This window comes from Bubalus kerabau, chromosome X (assembly GCF_029407905.1).
Source record: "Bubalus kerabau isolate K-KA32 ecotype Philippines breed swamp buffalo chromosome X, PCC_UOA_SB_1v2, whole genome shotgun sequence".
Classification (NCBI taxonomy): domain Eukaryota; kingdom Metazoa; phylum Chordata; class Mammalia; order Artiodactyla; family Bovidae; genus Bubalus; species Bubalus kerabau.
This window is the reverse complement of record NC_073647.1, coordinates 73,343,318-73,361,142: the sequence shown is the minus strand read 5'-3', so window position 1 is coordinate 73,361,142 and position 17,825 is coordinate 73,343,318. Positions and strand designations below refer to the sequence as shown.

The following is a 17,825-nucleotide window of genomic DNA, read 5'->3' as shown; positions in this document are numbered from 1 at the left end:
AGTTTCAGCTCATGATACAGTCCAGCAGAGCCCAATCCTCCAGAGAATGAAATCTTTAAACACACTCCATGTTCTCAGACTTCATAACATTTGCACATGCATCTACTGACAGGCTCTGCTCATGTCCCTCTGGGATCCATTTTATGACTTCTGACTTCTTTTTTCTGTGGCTGATAAGAAGAGTAAGGTCACCAAGATACTTTGGGAAGGAAGGCACTCTTGTTTTTCCCATTTCAAAATGCTCTTTACTTCCTCCCATAGCACTTCAGCAGTGCCTCTTTTATGACACTGAACACATTCTTCCCTGTATTGTCACTGTTTGAGGTCATTTGTTTACTTAACACCCACCTAGTTCCAGAAAATATTTTAAATGATTTGTAAGAATAAATTGAATACAAATAGATACTGTAAATTAAAAGAGGAATGAAAGGCAAACAAGGGTGGGGACATAAAATGGATTCAGGAATGCTATTTTTGTACACTTTTTAGCTTTCCTTATGAATGTCCGTGCCCTATGGCAAGAACTATTTTATTCATCTTTGTATTTCTAACAAGGTTTGATCCATTAAAAAAATAGTTTTATCGAGATATTTGCATACCATAAAATCCACCCATTTATTTGTAAACGTCAATGTTTTTAGTATATTCACAATTGTGCAATCATCATCATAATCCATTTTAGAAAATTTTCATCACCCCATAAAGAAACCCCAAACCCATTACCAGTAAATCCCATTTTCCCCTATTCCTACCCCTGGCAACCATTAATCTGTCTTGCCTGGAAAATCCCATGGATGGAGGAGCCTGGCAGGTTGCAGTCCATGGAGTCGCTAAGAGTCGGACACAACTGAGCGACTTCACTTTCACTTTTCACTTTCATGCATTGGAGAAGGAAATGGCAACCCACTCCAGTGTTCTTGCCTGGAGAATCCCAGGGATGGTGGAGCCTGGTGGGCTGCCGTCTATGCGGTCGCACAGAGTCGGACATGACTGAAGTGATGCAGCAGCAGCAGCAAAGATGTGCCTATTCTGGGTATTTTATATAAATGGACAAATACAATATATATCCTTTTGTGTCTTTCTTCACTTATCATAATATTTTCATAGTTCATCCATGTTGTTTCATGCATCAGTATTTGTCTTCTTCTTATGGCTGCATAATATTCCATCACATAGATGTAACATATTTTGTTTATCCATTCATCTGTTGATGGGTATTTATGATATTTCTACCATTTTTGGATATTATGAATAATGCTGCTGTGAACATTTGTGTTTCTCTGTGCACATATGTTTTCATTTCTATTGAGTATATACCTAGGAGTTGAATTGCTGGATCATATGGTAACTCTGTGTTTAGTCATTTGAGGAATTGCCAGACTGTTTTCCATGTTGGCTACACCATTTACATTCCCATCAGCAGGGCATAATGGTTCCAATTTTTCTACATTCTCTTTTTAAAATTTTTATTGAAGTATAGTTGATTTGAAATGTGCTAGTTTCAGGTGTATGGCAAAGTGGTTTAGTTACATACATATATATTCTTTTTAAGATTCTTTTCCATTATAGGTTATTAATTTCTCTACATTCTTGCTAACATTTTGCATTATCTGACTTTATGATTCTTCTCTCCTAGTGGGGGTGAAGTAGTATCTCATTTTTTTTTAATAATACTTGTTTATTTATTCATTATTTAGTCTTAGTTGCAGCATGCAGGATCTTCAATTTTTGTTGTGGTTCATGGGATTCTTTGGCTGTGGCATGTGGGATCTAGTTCCCTGACCTGGGATTGAACTGGGGCTCCCTGCCTTGGGAGTATGGAGTCTTAGCCACTTGACCACAAGGGAAGTCCCATATCTCATTTGTTTTTGATTTGCATTTCCCTAAAAACTAATGATGTTAAGCATCTTTTCATGTGATTATTGGCCTTTTGTGTATCTTACTTGGAGATATGTCTCTCATAGCCTTTTCTATTTTTACTGGATTATTTGTTTCTTAATTTTTGAGTTGCTAGAGTTCTTTGTATATCCTATGTACAAATTCCTTGTCAGCTATATGATTTGCCAAATATTTTCTCCTGTTTTGTGGGTTGTCTTTTCACCTTCTTGATGGTATCATTTGAAGCACAAGTATTTTTAATTTTGATGAGATCCAATGTGTTTTTTTTTTTTTGTCATTTCTGCTTTTGATGTTGTGTGTAAGAAGGTTTGACTTAACCCAAGATCAGGGAGATTTGCCAGATCTTTCTTATACAGATATGCACATGTTTATTTACAACAAGAGCTACCATTTGTTGAACACTTGCTTTGAGCTTGATATTATGCCAAGCACTGTCAAGAGGGTATTTATGTCAATAACAGCAACAATAGCTAAATTTACTGAGTTCATATATGAATGATCTTATTTAATCCTCACAACAAATCTATGAGGTAAATATGATTATATCTGTTTTACAGATAGAGAAACTGAAGATCAAAAACATTATCTGCATGTGATGCTTAGAATTGCTATAGCCATCTTCTGAGGCATTGACGTCAAACTGTGAGCAACATAAGGGAAATATGGAAAGAACAAGCTATTGATAGATAATGAGTTAAAACCAAACAGCATCAACCACAACATTAATAGCTGACATTTATTGACCACTTGACAAGAGTTATCTCATTTAACAGTCACAATAGTTATTTGAGGAAAAAATATATGATGATGACCCCACTATGAGGTTCAGAAATGTTAAATACTTTAGCAAATCTTATTGGTAACTTCCACTTTTTCCTCACTAATAGAACTCCAGTTGGTTTTTTTTTTTTTTTTAACCTTTCTTTGTGTAGCCATGATGGTGGTGGAGGGCACTGAACTCTTTCTTATCCAGAGGAAGTGAATTATAATTAATTGAAGCCAATCGGTGGTCTCATTCCCCTTGTCAGTAGTAAGTTTCTGCATGGAAATGGGATTAATCCTGCAGATGGGACCTGAAGGGATATCTGCTGAGGGGCTTCTAAGAAAATTTTTTCACTGAGAATAAAAAGCAAGGGATCTTCCACTTCATCTTTGTCTTTTTGTCATGTCACCCCTCATCATATAGGACAGAGCCTGGTACATTGAAGAAACTCAGTAAAAATTCTGTGGAATTAAACTCTTGAGTATTCTATTGTAGATCCATTTTTTTTTTCTTATTTCACTTTGATCCGTACAAGGATATTTTAGTCCATAAATTTTCCCAGAAGTTTTCTAGTTGTTTCCTGGGACTTAAATTAGGCCAGTGACCACAGGCACCATCACTCTTTTAAACTTCTGGAAAAACTACATAAGGATTCACATTCCCTTTGTTGATGTATTGAGAACACAGTTTTGCTCGGTTCAAGCAAAATTTATAGGTAACACCTTTCACTGACCTTACATTTGTCAAACATTTTCCCAGATGGAGATAGGTTATACCTTATATTTTAAAATTAATTTTAGTCACTTATATAATTAAATACATATTATTTATGTAATACATAAATGATTAACCTTTATTTCTTTAACATCATTACTTTATATGAATTATTTTTCTGTTTGCTTAAGTATATTCTGTAATAATTCTTTCCAAGAGTTTCTGGGGGTGGTAAGTATTCTGGGTTCTTATATGTCCAAAACACCTTTATTCCTTCATCCCACTTGTATAATAGTTTGTCTGGGTATTAAATCCTAGGTTCAACATTATTTTCACTCAGTAGTTTGAAGACATGGCTCCATTACTGTCCTGCAATCTGATGTGGCTAATGGAAAGTCTGATGTCAGAACTGTCCTTGTTCATTGTGGATGGTCTTATTTTCTCTTTGAAAGATTTCAGTATTTTCATGTTATACTCTATGCTCTAAAATTTCTCTGTGGTGTGTCCAGGTTTAGAGTACTTTTTTAAAATTACTGTTTTCTTTTTTAAAACAGGTTATCATCCTTGGCACTTACAGGGTCCTTTCAATCTGAGGATTTGTGACTTCAATTCTAGGGAGTTGTTTGTTTATTTGCTTTGCCATTTAGTCTGCAAATATTGATTCCCATGCATTCTCTCCATTTTTACTTAGTGGAACTCCCTTTAGGCAAATGCAGAAATTTCTCGATTTGTTTATATTTCATGCCTCCCACTTTTTCTTTACTACTTTTCATCCTCCTATCCTTTAATATTATGCTCTTGGTAAATGCTTCAGTCCAATTTTCTAGATCTATGATTTAATTTCTATTTGCATCCATGACAAATCTTAGTTCAGTCCATTTATTAGCTTCACCTATGTTATTTATTTTTAAAAAGCTCTTATTTTTCGTATTTACCTATTATTATTCATAATTATTTGTTCTTTCATAGATGTAGTATCTTTTCTTTATCATTCTGAGGTTATTATTTTATACTGATGTTCTGAGGATTCTACTTATCTAATGAAAGTTCTTTCATTTGTTGAGCACATTATCTCTATTTAATGGCATTTGCTTTGTTTAAATGTTAGGTGATTCTCTTATTATATGCTTTTCTCACTAAGACATGTCCAATTCTTTGTTACCCCACGGACTGTAGCTAGTCAGGCTCCTCTGTCCATGAGATTCTCTAGGCAAGAATACTGGAGTGTGCTGACATTTCTTTCTCCAGGGAATCTTCCCAACCCAGGGATCGAACTCAGGTTTCTTGCATTCTGTAGTTGAGATTTTTCTTAGACTGTCTGTTCCTTCCATTTATATAACCTGTTTTAGAGAATAGAGGGAAAATATCTATCTGCTGTTTTCAATCAAAGTGGGTGTTGTGGAGAACATGCCATAATAAGGGTGCCTTGATGAATCTGTGTACCTCTCTATTTCTCATTAATACTGTCATTTATTTTGCCATTGCCTATCACCCATGATACTAAACTATCCGACTATCCTAACTCCCATACTCATTGCTTTCACTTGAAGACAAATCTCTCTGTTACTGCTTGCTGGTCCATCTGGTTGGAAAAGGGATGGAGAGGAGTTTTCTGGCTTTTCTTCCTGTTATATTGAGTACTTGCCTCTAAGACCACTCTTTTGCCATAGGTTTTACCTTTTGACATGGAGATCTCCTGGGGTACTTTTACTACCTATAAGAATACTCTCCACTGCTCTCCTATGTATGTCCTGAACTGTGGTTTCCTTCTTTAACCAAAACATCTTCTAAGGTGTTCCTCAGTTTTGGGCCCACCAAGAGTGATTTCAAGCATGACTATGTATTGAATCATTTTTCTGTTGTGTCAGGTAGAATAGAGCAAGTGAAGAAACTGTAAATAGCAGTGGTTCAGGGAAGATATGAGGTTATTTCTTTTTTTTTTTTTTTTTTTTTTATCCATGTTTTATAAATAGACTCCACTAACTTGCTCAATGTCACATAACTAATAAACTATGGAACTGGGCTCTGAACCCAGATGTGACTCCAAAGTCTACCTTGTTAGGTTCTTTTCCTCTATACCAGTGGTGCTCAACTTTGGCTGTATATTAGAATCACCAAGGTAGCCTTAAAACGTACTAATGCTTCAAAACTACACCAGATCAATTAAATCATAATGAGTATTTTGTAAAACTTTCTATCATACTTCTTTTTTTACCTAAATATGCTATATATTCCTCTGCCAAATATTTTCCTGATTACCTGATTGCTAGCACTCTGCTTAAGTTTTATTTGTCTGTGTAATTTTGAAAATTATTTTGAAGAAATATGGAAAATTACCTCAGTTCATATTTGTTTCAAAATTTTTAAAAATCATTAAGAAATACAGCAAGGCATGCAAAATTATACAGACTCTGAAAAATCAATCTATGTAATCAATCATGTTAACAGACTACAGAAGAAAAATCACACAAATTGATGGATGTAGAAAAACCATCTGACAAATTCAACACCCATTCATGACTTAATAAAAAAAAACCACCACAGAAAACTCTAGGGATACACAAACTTACTCAGCTTGATACAGTACATCTACCAAAAAACAAACAAACAAAATCTCTTAGCTAATATCACATTTAACAATAAAGACTAAATGTTTTCCAGCTAAGATCAGGAACAAGTCAAGAATGCCCATTCTCACCACAGCTATTCAATATAGAACTAGAAGCTTTGCCTAAAGCAAAATGTGGAAATAAAAGGCATTCTGATTGGAAAGGAATAAAGCCATCTCTGTTTGTAGATGGGGCTTTCTGGGTGGCTCAGTGGTAAATAACCCACCTGCCAATTCAGGAAACATGGGTTCGATCCTTGGGTCGGGAAGATCCCCTGGAGAAGGAAATGGCAATCTGCTCCAGTATTCTTGCCTGGGAAATCCCCTGGAGAGAGGAGCCTGGCGGGCTACAGTCCATGGGGTCGCAAAAGGGTCAAGCATGAGTCAGCGACTAAAACAACAGCAACAATTTGTTGATGACATGATGATCGATGTAGACAATCCCAGGATAAGTATAAAAAACTTTTGAAACTAGTAAGTGAATTCAGCATGGTTGCCAAATACAAGATCAATTGCATTTATATGTAGTAACAATGAATATGTGGAAAGCAAAACTTTAAATACAATATTATTTACAATCTTTAAAAAAAAGAAATATTTATGTGTAAATCCATCAAAACATGTAAAATATCATGTATGAAACGAGTTGCCAGTCCAGGTTCGATGCACGATACTGGATGCTTGGGGCTAGTGCACTGGGACGACCCAGAGGGATGGTATGGGGAGGGAGGAGGGAGGAGGGTTCAGGATGGGGAACACATGTATACCTGTGGCGGATTCATTTTGATATTTGGCAAAACTAATACAGTTATGTAAAGTTTAAAAATAAAATAAAATTTAAAAAAAAAGTAACAACAGTTAAAAAAATAATAATAAAGTAAAATTTAAAAAAAAAAGAAAAAAAAGAAAAGGCAGATGAACCAGAGATCAAATTGCAAACATCCTCTGGACCTTGGAAAAAGCAAATAATTCCAGAAAAACATCTACTTCTGCTTCATTGACTATTATGCTAAATCCTTTGACTATTTGGATCACAACATACTGTGAAAATTCTTAAAGAAATTGGAATACCAGACCACCTTACCTGCCTCCTGAGAAACCTGTATGCAGGACAAGAAGCAACAGTCAGAACTGAACATGGAACAACAGATTGGTTCCAAATTGGGAAAAAAGTACCTCAAGGCTGAATATTGTCACTGTTCTTATTTAACTTACTTGCAGAGTACATTATGTGAAATGCCTGGATGAAATGCGCTGGATGAAGCTCAAGCTGGAATCAGGATTGCTGGGAGATATATCAATAACCTCAGATATGCAAATGATACCAACCTAATGGCAGAAAGTGAAGAGGAACTAAAGAGTCTTTTGATGAACCCGAAAAGGAAAGTGAAAAAGCTGGCTTAAAACTCAACATTAAAAACTAAGATCATGGCATCCAGTCCTATCACTTCATGGCTAATCAGTTCAGTTCATTTCAGTCGCTCAGTCATGTCTGACTCTTTGTGACCCCATGGACTGCAGCATGCCAGGCTTCCCTGTCCATCACCAGCTCCTGGAGCTTGCTCAAACTCATGTTCATTGACTTGGTGATGCCATCCAATCATCTCATCCTCCGTCATCACCTTCTCCTCCTGCCTTCAATCTTTCCCAGCATCAGGGTCTTTTCTAAGGAGTCAGCTCTCACATCAGGTGGCCAAAGTATTGGAGCTTCAGCATCAGCCCTTCCAATGAATATTCAGGACTGATTTCCTTTAGGATCAACTGGTTGTAACTCCTTGCAGTCCAAGGGACTCTCAAGAGTCTTCTCCAACACCACAGTTCAAAAGCGTCAGTGCTTTGGTGCTCAGCTTTCTTTGTGGTTCAACTCTCACATCCATACATGACTGCTAGAAAAACCATAGCTCTGACTAGATGGACCTTTATTGGCAAAGCTATGTGTCTGCTCTTTAATATGCTGTCTAGGTTGGTCATAGCTTTTCTTCCAAGGAGCAAATAGATAGGGAAATACAGAAAAACTGAAAACAGTGACAGACTTTATTTCCTTGGGCTCCAAAATCACTATGGACAGTGACTGCTACCATAAAATTAAAAGACTCTTGCTCCTTGGAAGAAAACCTATGACAAGCCTAGACAGTATATTAAAAAGCAGAGATATCACTTTGCTGACAGAGGTGCATCTAGTCAAGGCTATGGTTTTTCCAGTAGTCATGTATGGATGTGAGAGTTGGACCATAAAGAAGGCTGAGCACTGAAGAACTGATGCTTTCAAACTGTGGTGCTGGAGAAGCCTCTTTGAGAGTCCCTCGGACTGCAAGGAGATCAAACCAGTTGATCCTAAAAGAAATCAACCCTGAATACTCATTTGAAGGACTGATGCTGAAGCTCTAATACTTTGGCCACCTGATGTGAAGAGCCAACTCATTGGAAAAGACCCTGATGCTGGAAATGATTGAGGGCAGGAGGAGAAGCGGGCAACAGAGTGTTAAATGGTTGGATGGCATCACTGACTCACTGGAGATGAGTCTGAGCAAACTCCAGGTAATAGTAAAGGACAGGGAAGCCTGGTTCACTGCAGTCCATGGAGCTGCAAAGAGTCGGACAGGACAGAGCAACTAAACGACTGAACAATAGCAACTTATAAGGAAGGAACTAGAGTGATCACATCTGAAAAGATCTCTAATGTGTAGAAAGTAAAATCTAGTAGAAAGCAAGGACCAGAGTTGTGAATGTAGAGAAAATCCTTTTATATAAATAAAAAGTACATAAGCTTTAAAAAAAAAACACACATATAGGACGTGTATGCTGAAAATTACTAAACACTGAGGAAAGAAATCAAAGATCTGAATAAGTAGAGAGACTTACCACATACATGGATTATAAGATTCAATATAGTAAACATGTCAATTCTCTTCAAATTGGTATATAGGTTTACTGCAATCCCTGTCAAAAATTCTCAGCAAGAATTTTCATAGATATAAGCAAGATTATTTTAAAATTTGTATGGAAATGTAAATGACTTAAGTGGTCAAAACAATTTTGAAAAAGAATAAAATAGGAAATCAGTCTACCTGTTTTCAAGACTTTTTTTTATAGCTACAATAATCAAGACTTTGATATTGGAGGATGGATAGATACATAAATCCATGGGTTAGAATAGAGAACACAGAAATAAACTTACAAAAATATACTCAGTTCACTTTCAACAAAGGTGGAAAAGCAATTCAGTGGAGGATCTTCTCAACGAATGGTGCTGGAACAATTACATATCGATAGACAAAAAAATATGAACTATAGTCTAAACCTCATACCTGACACAAAAAATTAAATCAGTGTGCATCACAGATTTAAATATAAAATGCACATCTTTAAACTTTTAGAATATGACATAGGAGAAAACTTCAGGACCTAGGCTTCATGAAGAGACATAATACCAAAAGCACAAACCATAAAAACCATGAACACATTAAAAAAATTTTTTTTTAATTTTGCTTAACAGAGAATGAAAAGACAAGCTAAGAGAAAGCATTTGCAAACCCACATGTGTGATGAAGGACTCAGATCTAGATTACATAATAAACTCTCAAAACTCAACGTTAAAAAAAGCAAGCAATTCAATTAGAAAATGGGCAAAAGGCACAAAAGGTTATATCACTGAAGAAGCTATACAGTTATAGCAAGTGAGCACGTGAAAAGATGTTCAACACCATTATATATTAGGGGAATGCAAATTTAAAACACATGATATCATTACACATCTGTTAGAATAGCTAAAATAAAAATACCAAATGCTGGTGAGAATGCAGAAAAACTGCATCTCTCATATATTGCTGGTGGGTATATAAAATATTAAACCACTCTGGAAAACAGACTGGCAATTTCTTATTTTAATAAGAAATTAATTGGGCTTCCTTTGTGGCTCAGCTAGTGAAGAATCTGCCTGCAATGTGGGAGACCTGGGTTCGATCCCTCCATTGGGAAGATCCCCTAGAGAAAGGAAAGGCTACTCATGCCACTGTTTTGGCCAGGAGAATTATATGGATTGTATAGTCCATGGTGTCACTAAGAGTCAGACACGACTGAGCGACTTTCACTTTCACAATTCACATTAATAAAATGAAGCATATTATTTTCAAATGACACAGCAGTTATACTTCTGGGCATTTAGTTTCCAGATAAATAAAATCTTATGGCTGCAAGAAACCTGTACATCACTGCTTACACTTAGCATTCATTTAGTCTATTTCACCATATGTAGCATTCCATGTATGCATAACCACTAATCAAATTAGTAAGCTGATAGGCATCTGGGTTGCTTTCACTTTTTAGCATTTCAATAATGCTTTTTTGAATAACTTTGTACCTCTCTCCTTGAACACATGTGTGAGAATTTCCCTAGGATGGATATCTAGAAATGGAAACTGGATTATAACTTGATATATATTTTCTAACTACACTCAGTTCAGTTCAGTCGCTCAGTCATGTCCGACTCTTTAGGACCCCATGAATTGCAGCACGCCAGGCCTCCCTGTCCATCACAAACTCCTGGAGTTCACTCAAACTCATGTCCATCAAGTCGGTGATGCCATCCAGCCATCTCATCCTCTGTCGTCACCTTCTCCTCCTGCCCTCAATTCCTCCCAGCATCAGGGTCTTTTCCAATGAGTCAACTCTTCACATGAGGTGGCCAAAGTATTGGAGTTTCAGCTTTAGCATCATTCCTTCAAAAGAACAAGCAAGACCCATCTCCTTTAGAATGGACTGTTGGATCTCCTTGCAGTCCAAGGGACTCCCAAGAGTCTTCTCAAACACCACAGTTCAAAAGCATCAATTTTTTGGTGCTCAGCTTTCTTCACAGTTCAACTCTTACATCCATACATGACCACTGGAAAAACCATAGCCTTGACTAGACGGACCTTTGTTGGCAAAGTAACATCTCTGCTTTTGAATATGCTATCCAGGTTGGTCATAACTTTCCTTCCAAGGAGTAAGCATCTTTTAATTTCATGGCTGCAATCACCATCTGCAGTGATTTTGGAGCCTCCCAAAATAAAGTCTGACACTGTTTCCACTGTTTCCCCATCTATTTGCCATGAAGTGATGGGACCAGATGCCATGATCTTAGTTTTCTGAATGTTGATTTTTAAGCCAACTTTTTCACTCTCCTCTTTCACTTTCATCAAGAGGCATTTTAGTTCTTCTTCACTTTCTGCCATAAGGGTGGTGCCATCTGCATATCTGAGGTTATTGATATTTCTCCCGAAATCTTGATTCCAGCTTGTGCTTTTTTCAGCCCAGTGTTTCCCATGATGTACTCTGCATATAAGTTAAATAAGCAGGGTGACAATATACAGCTTTGACTTAGTCCTTTTCCTATTTGGAACCAGTCTGTTGTTCCATGTCCAGTTCTAACTGTTGCTTCCTGACCTGCATATAGGTTTCTCAAGAGGCAGGTCAGGTGGTCTGGTATTCCCATCTCTTTCAGAAATTTCCACAGTTTATTGTGATCCACACAGTCAAAGGCTTTGGCACAGTCAATAAAGCAGAAATAGATGTTTTTCTGGAACTCTCTTGCTTTTTCGATGATCCAGGGGATGCTGGCAATTTGATCTCTGGTTCCTCTGCCTTTTCTAAAACCAGCTTGAACATCTGGAATTTCAGGGTTCACGTATTGCTGAAGCCTGGCTTGGAGAATTTTGAGCATTACTTTACTAGTGTGTGAGATGAGTGCAATTGTGCAGTAGTTTGAGCATTCTTTGGCATTGCCTTTCTTTGGGATTCAAATTAAAACTGACCTTTTCCAGTCCTTTGGCCACTGCTGAGTTTTCCAAATTTGCTGGCATAGTGAGTGCAGCACTTTCACAGCATCATCTTTCAGGATTTGGAATAGCTCAACTGGAGTTCCATCACCTCCACTAGCTTTGTTCGTAGTGATGCCCACTTGACTTCACATTCCAGGATGTCTGGCTCTAGGTCAGTGATCACACCATGGTGATTATCTGGGTCATGAAGATCTTTTTTGTACAGTTCTTCTGTGTATTCTTGCCACCTCTTAATATCTTCTGCTTCTGTTAGGTCCATACCATTTCTGTCCTTTATCGAGTACATCTTTGCATGAAAGGTTCCCTTGGTATCTCCAATTTTCTTGAAGAGATCTCTAGTCTTTCCCTTTCTGTTGTTTTCCTCTATTTCTTTGCATTGATCGCTAAGGAAGGCTTTCTAATCTCTCCTTGCTATTCTTTGGAACTCTGCATTCAGATGCTTATATCTTTCTTTTTCTCCTTTGCTTTTCGCTTCTCTTCTTTTCACAGCTATTTGTAAGGCCTCCCTAGACAGCCATTTTGCTTTTTTTGCATTTCTTGTCCATGGGGATGTTCTTGGTCCCTGTCTCCTGTACAATGTCATGAACCTCATTCCATAGTTCATCAGACACTCTAACAGATCTAGGCCCTTAAATCTATTTCTCACTTCCACTGTATAATCATAAGGGATTTGATTTAGGTCATACCTGAATGGTCTAGTGGTTTTCCCTACTTTCTTCCATTTCAGTCTGAATTTGGCAATAAGGAGTTCATGATCTGAGCCACAGTCAGCTCCCGGTCTTGTTTTTGCTGACTGTATAGAGGTTCTCCATCTTTGGCTGCAAAGAATATAATCAATCTGATTTCGGTGTTGACCATCTGGTGATGTCCATGTGTAGAGTCTTCTCTTGTTTTGTTGGAAGATGGTGTTTGCTATGACCAGTGCGTTCTCTTGGCAAAACTCTATTAGCCTTTGCCCTGCTTCATTCCGTATTCCAAGGCCAAATTTGCCTGTTACTCCAGGTGTTTCTTGACTTCCTACTTTTGCATTCCAGTCCCCTATAATGAAAAGGACATATTTTTGGGGTGTTAGTTCTAAAAGGTCTTGGAGATCTTCAGCTCAACCGTTCAACTTCAGCTCCTTTAGCATTACTGGTTGAGGCATAGACTTGGATTACTGTGATATTGAATGGTTTGCCTTGGAAGCAAACAGAGATCATTCTGTCGTTTTTGAGATTGCATCCAAGTACTGCATTTCGGACTCTTTTGTTGACCATGATGGCTCCTCCATTTCTTCTAAGGGATTCCTGCCCACAGTAGTAGATATAATGGTCATGTGAGTTAAATTCACCCATTCCAGTCCATTTTAGTTAGCTGATTCCTAGAATGCCGATGTTCACTCTTGCCATCTCCTGTTTGACCACTTCCAATTTGCCTTGATTCATGGACCTAACATTCCAGGTTCCTATGCAATATTGCTCTTTACAGCATCGGACCTTGCTTCTATCACCAGTCACATCCACAAGTGGATGTTGTTTTTGCTTTGGCTCCATCCCTTCATTCTTTCTGGAGTTATTTCTCCACTGATCTCCAGTAGCATATTGGGCACCTACCGACCTGGGGAGTTCCTCTTTCAGTATCCTATCATTTTGCCTTTTCATACTGTTCATGGGGTTCTCAAGGCAAGAATACTGAAGTGGTTTGCCATTCCCTTCTCCAGTGGACCACATTCTGCCAGACCTCTCCACCACGACCCACCCGTCTTGGGTGGCCCCACACGGCATGGCTTAGCTTCATTGTGTTAGACAAGGCTGTGGTCCGGGTGATTAGATTGACTAGTTTTCTGTGATTATGGTTTCAGTGTGTCTGCCTTCTGATGCCCTCTCGCAACACCTACAGTCTTACTTGGGTATCTCTTACCTTGGTCGTGGGATATCTCTTCATGGCTGCTCCAGCAAAGTGCAGCCACTGCTCCTTACCTTGCACGAGGGGTATCTCCTCACCGCCGCCCATCCTGACCTTCAACGTGGAGTAGCTCCTCTCGGCCCTCCTGCACCCACGCAGCCACTGCTCCTTGCACGTGGGGTAGCTCCTCCCAGCTGCCGCCCCTGACCTCAGACATGGGGTAGCTCCTCCTGGCCGCCACCGCTGACCTCGGACGCAGGGTAGCTCCTCTCGGCCATGCTTCTGCGAGGTCCGTCGCAGCTACTACCAAAAACTTTTGTCAAAAATTGTACCAATTTATGTTTATTCCAACATAAATGAGGGTTCCAGGTGCTTTTTGTCTTTGCCTATACTTGGTTGTTGGAAGGAAAATTATGACCAACGTAGATAGCATATTCAAAAGCAGAGACATTACTTTGCCAACAAAGGTCCATCTAGTAAAGGCTATGGTTTTTCCAGTGGTCATATATGGATGTGAGAGTTGGACTGTGAAGAAAGCTGAGCGCTGAAGAATTGATGCTTTTGAACTGTGGTGTTGGAGAAGACTCTTGGGAGTCCCTTGGACTGCAAGAAGATTCAACCAGTCCATTCTAAAGGAGATCAGCCCTGGGTGTTCTTTGGAAGGAATGATGCTGAAGCTGAAACTCCAGTACTTGGGCACCTCATGCGAAGAGTTGACTCATTGGAAAAGACTGTGCTGGGAGGGATAGGGGGCAGGAGGAAAAGGGGACGACAGAGGATGAGATGGCTGGATGGCATCACCAACTCGATGGACGTGAGTTTTAGTGAACTCCGGGAGATGGTGATGGACAGGGAGGCCTGGTGTGCTGCGATTCATGGGGTGGCAAAGAGTCAGACACGACTGAGACTGAACTGAACTGAACTGAACTGATACTTGGTTAGTGGCTTCCCTGGTTCTCAGTTGGTAAAGAGTCCGTCTGCAATGTGGGAGACCTGGATTCAATCCCTGGGTTGGGAAAATCCCCTGCAGAAGGAAATGGCAACCCACTCCAGTATTCTTACCTGGAGAATTCCATGGACAGAGGAGCCTGGTGGGCTATAGTCCATGGGGTCACAAAGAGTCGGACACAACTAAGTGACTAAACTTCACCTTCACTTTTTCACTTTAAAAATTTCTATCAATCTAATGGTTGTAAAAGATGCAATTTCTGTTTTAACTTGGATTCCCCTAGTTATGTGTAAGGTTGAGCGCACATTTAATTGTTCATTGGCCATTAGGGTTTCCTGTTTTATGAACGACCTGTGCATATCTTTATTTTTTTTTACTGAAGTTTTACCTTTTCTAATTGATATGATATAATTATATATATATATATATATATATATATATTCAGGACATTAATCCTATGTCAGTTACATAAAGATTCAAGTATCTTTTCCTCAGTCTGTTACGTATGTTTTAATGTTTTAATGCCATCTTTTGCTTTCAGAAGCTTTAATTTTCATATAATCAAATTTATCAATATTTTCCTATAAGATTTCTGCTTTTTACATATTGGTTAACAAAATCTTTGTGTCACAAGGAACTAAAGAGAATCTCTAACATTTTTATTCTAATAATTTTCAAGCCCTGTTCTTTATATTCACATCTTTAAAACATCTGGAGTTCATTTTTATGTATGGCATGAAGTGAGGATCTAATTTAATTTTTTTCCATACAAAAGTTAATTGTCCCAATATCATCTATTGAATACTCTTTGCTTTCTTTACTCTGTCCAATTAAACAAATACCCAAACTTACTATGTGCTAATCATTGCTCTAGGTACTTTGCATAAGTATTAAAAATAAACAAAATATTACTATTAACATTATAAATTATATTTCATTAAAGGTGGGCAATATGCTTGCCCTGTGGAGCTTATCTATTCTACTTTGGGTAGATATATAATAAACATAATAAATTGGTATATTATATAGTATGTTGGAAGATGATAAGTGTTACAGAAAAAAAAGAGCAGGGTAAAGGAAGTTGGAGTGCTGGGTTGGGAGGAAGGTTGTCACTTTAAACAGGATGAGATTCTGGGTTGGTCTTGTTGAGAAGTTGATGTTTGGGGGTTGATATTTCGCTTGAAAGAAGATATTTCACTTGAAAGTTGATATTTCACTTTAAAGAAGTGAAAGAGGTGTCATGTGAATATTTGGGGCATAATAAAAGATATTTAACTGATATTTGTGAATTTCACAAAAGTTCCTGTTGAAGTTTCTACTGGAGCTTTTCACACACATTTATATATATATTACTTTGAGGAGTACTGACACCCTTACATCATTGCATCTTGCCATTCATGAGCATGGTCTGGCTCTATATTTATTCACAGCTTCTGTTATGTTCTTTAATAGTATTATGATTTTCTCAATAAAGATCTTACACATATTTGTTGGCTTTCTGACTATGTACTTCATAATTTTTGGTCCCTATAAAATGTTTGTATATATTTCCAACCTCACTTCCTGTTTGCCAATCCCACTCCACCCTAGATGGGTGTTTCTGATAGGTAATTGTGTTTCTGATAGGTAATGTAAACTAATGATTGTGTGTGTGTCTGTAATGTAAACTAATGATTGTGTGTGTGTGTGTGTGTGTGTGTGTGTGTGTGTGTGTGTGATGGATGATGGTCTTATTTCCTGATCCTGATCCTAAAGCTGAGTTTGATTAACCTAGACCACAGCCCTTCTCCTTCATGATTTTTGCAAGATACATATTCTTGTCCTGTCTTCTCAGTGAATCTTCAAGTTCTTCAGGGGCAGTGGACTGATGTTTTCTATGCTGCAGCTTTCAGGTGGTACTGGGTAGGCACATTGAACTTACTCAAAAGGTCTTACTGGGATATTTCCCACAATGGGGTTGCTGCACTTTTTTTTCATTCTCTTCACTCCAGTGAACCATCAATCATGACTCTCCCTTGATCTTCAAAGTTGTCTTTCATACAGAAAGATGCACTTTCCCCCTGGACTCGTATCTGAGACATTCTTTTCTGCCGTGTTCCTTCTCCGAGGAAGTGAGACAAAAAGTTTTGATTGGTAGCTGAGAATTCTTTGAGAAGAATTATATTGGTGAAATAATCTAGTCCTGTTTTTTTTTTTTATTTTTAAACTTTACATAATTGTATTAGTTTTGCCAAATATCAAAATGAATCCGCCACAGGTATACATGTGTTCCCCATGTTTTCCCATAGAACATAAGTCTATTGAATGCTCTGGGAGAAAAAAAAAGATCCTGAGTTTTTTTTTTAAAAAAAGGAGGGGGGCGGGCAGGAAGCCCTTAATACTAAACTGACTTCTTGGAGCCTGTGTATGTGCTAAGTCACTCAGTCGTATCCAACTCTTTGAGACCCTATGGACTGTAGCCCACTGGGCTCCTCTTTCCATGGGATTCTCCAGGCAAGAATACTGGAGTGGATTGCCATGCCCTCCTCCAGGGAATCTTCCCAACCCAGGGATCGAACTTGCGTTTCCTGCACTGGCAGAGTCTTTGCTGCTGAGCCACTGGGGAAACTCCCTTCTTGGAGACTTGTACCATATTTTAAGTATATTAAAGGCCCTGAGATGTTTACGATAAAGAAAACAAATTTCATTTAGCCCACCACTTTTCAAACATATATGACCAAGGAACTTTTTTTCTGTTCTTAAAGAACACCTATTTACATCCACATACCTCACACTGGGAAACATTGATCTCATTCACCCTTTGCTCTCTGGTATATATAAAGCAAACAGTCATCTATCCTAGACTGTCTTCTAAAGACATTTTGCATCCACACTAGTGTTTAAAAGCTTAGACCATGAGGACATTTTCTCTAAGATCTATTCCAAATCCTTTGTGTTTGTTTTAGTGTCCCATCCATTTTTATATCTTCACCAGAAATAAAATGATTTTGAATTCTGATGCAAAATCAATTGTTGTGTATTTACAGAATGCTTACTATGTGAAATAAAACAATTTTTAAGACATTGGCCTTGCTGGACAAGGAAGTTACAGCCATTGGTTAGAATTTCCATATTTTCCTGCTTCTATTACTTGATATTTTTCTGCCCTTGACCTGAATAACCCTGTGTTCCCAAGAGGTGGCCACAATG

General features: G+C 38.1%; 1 protein-coding gene across 1 annotated transcript in view; it reads left to right on the top strand.

Moving 5' to 3' along the window:
• The window catches only part of DCX (doublecortin), a 399,460-nt gene that overhangs the window by 277,184 nt on the left and 104,451 nt on the right, over window positions 1-17,825 (top strand). The gene's annotated exons all lie outside the window — the stretch shown is intronic.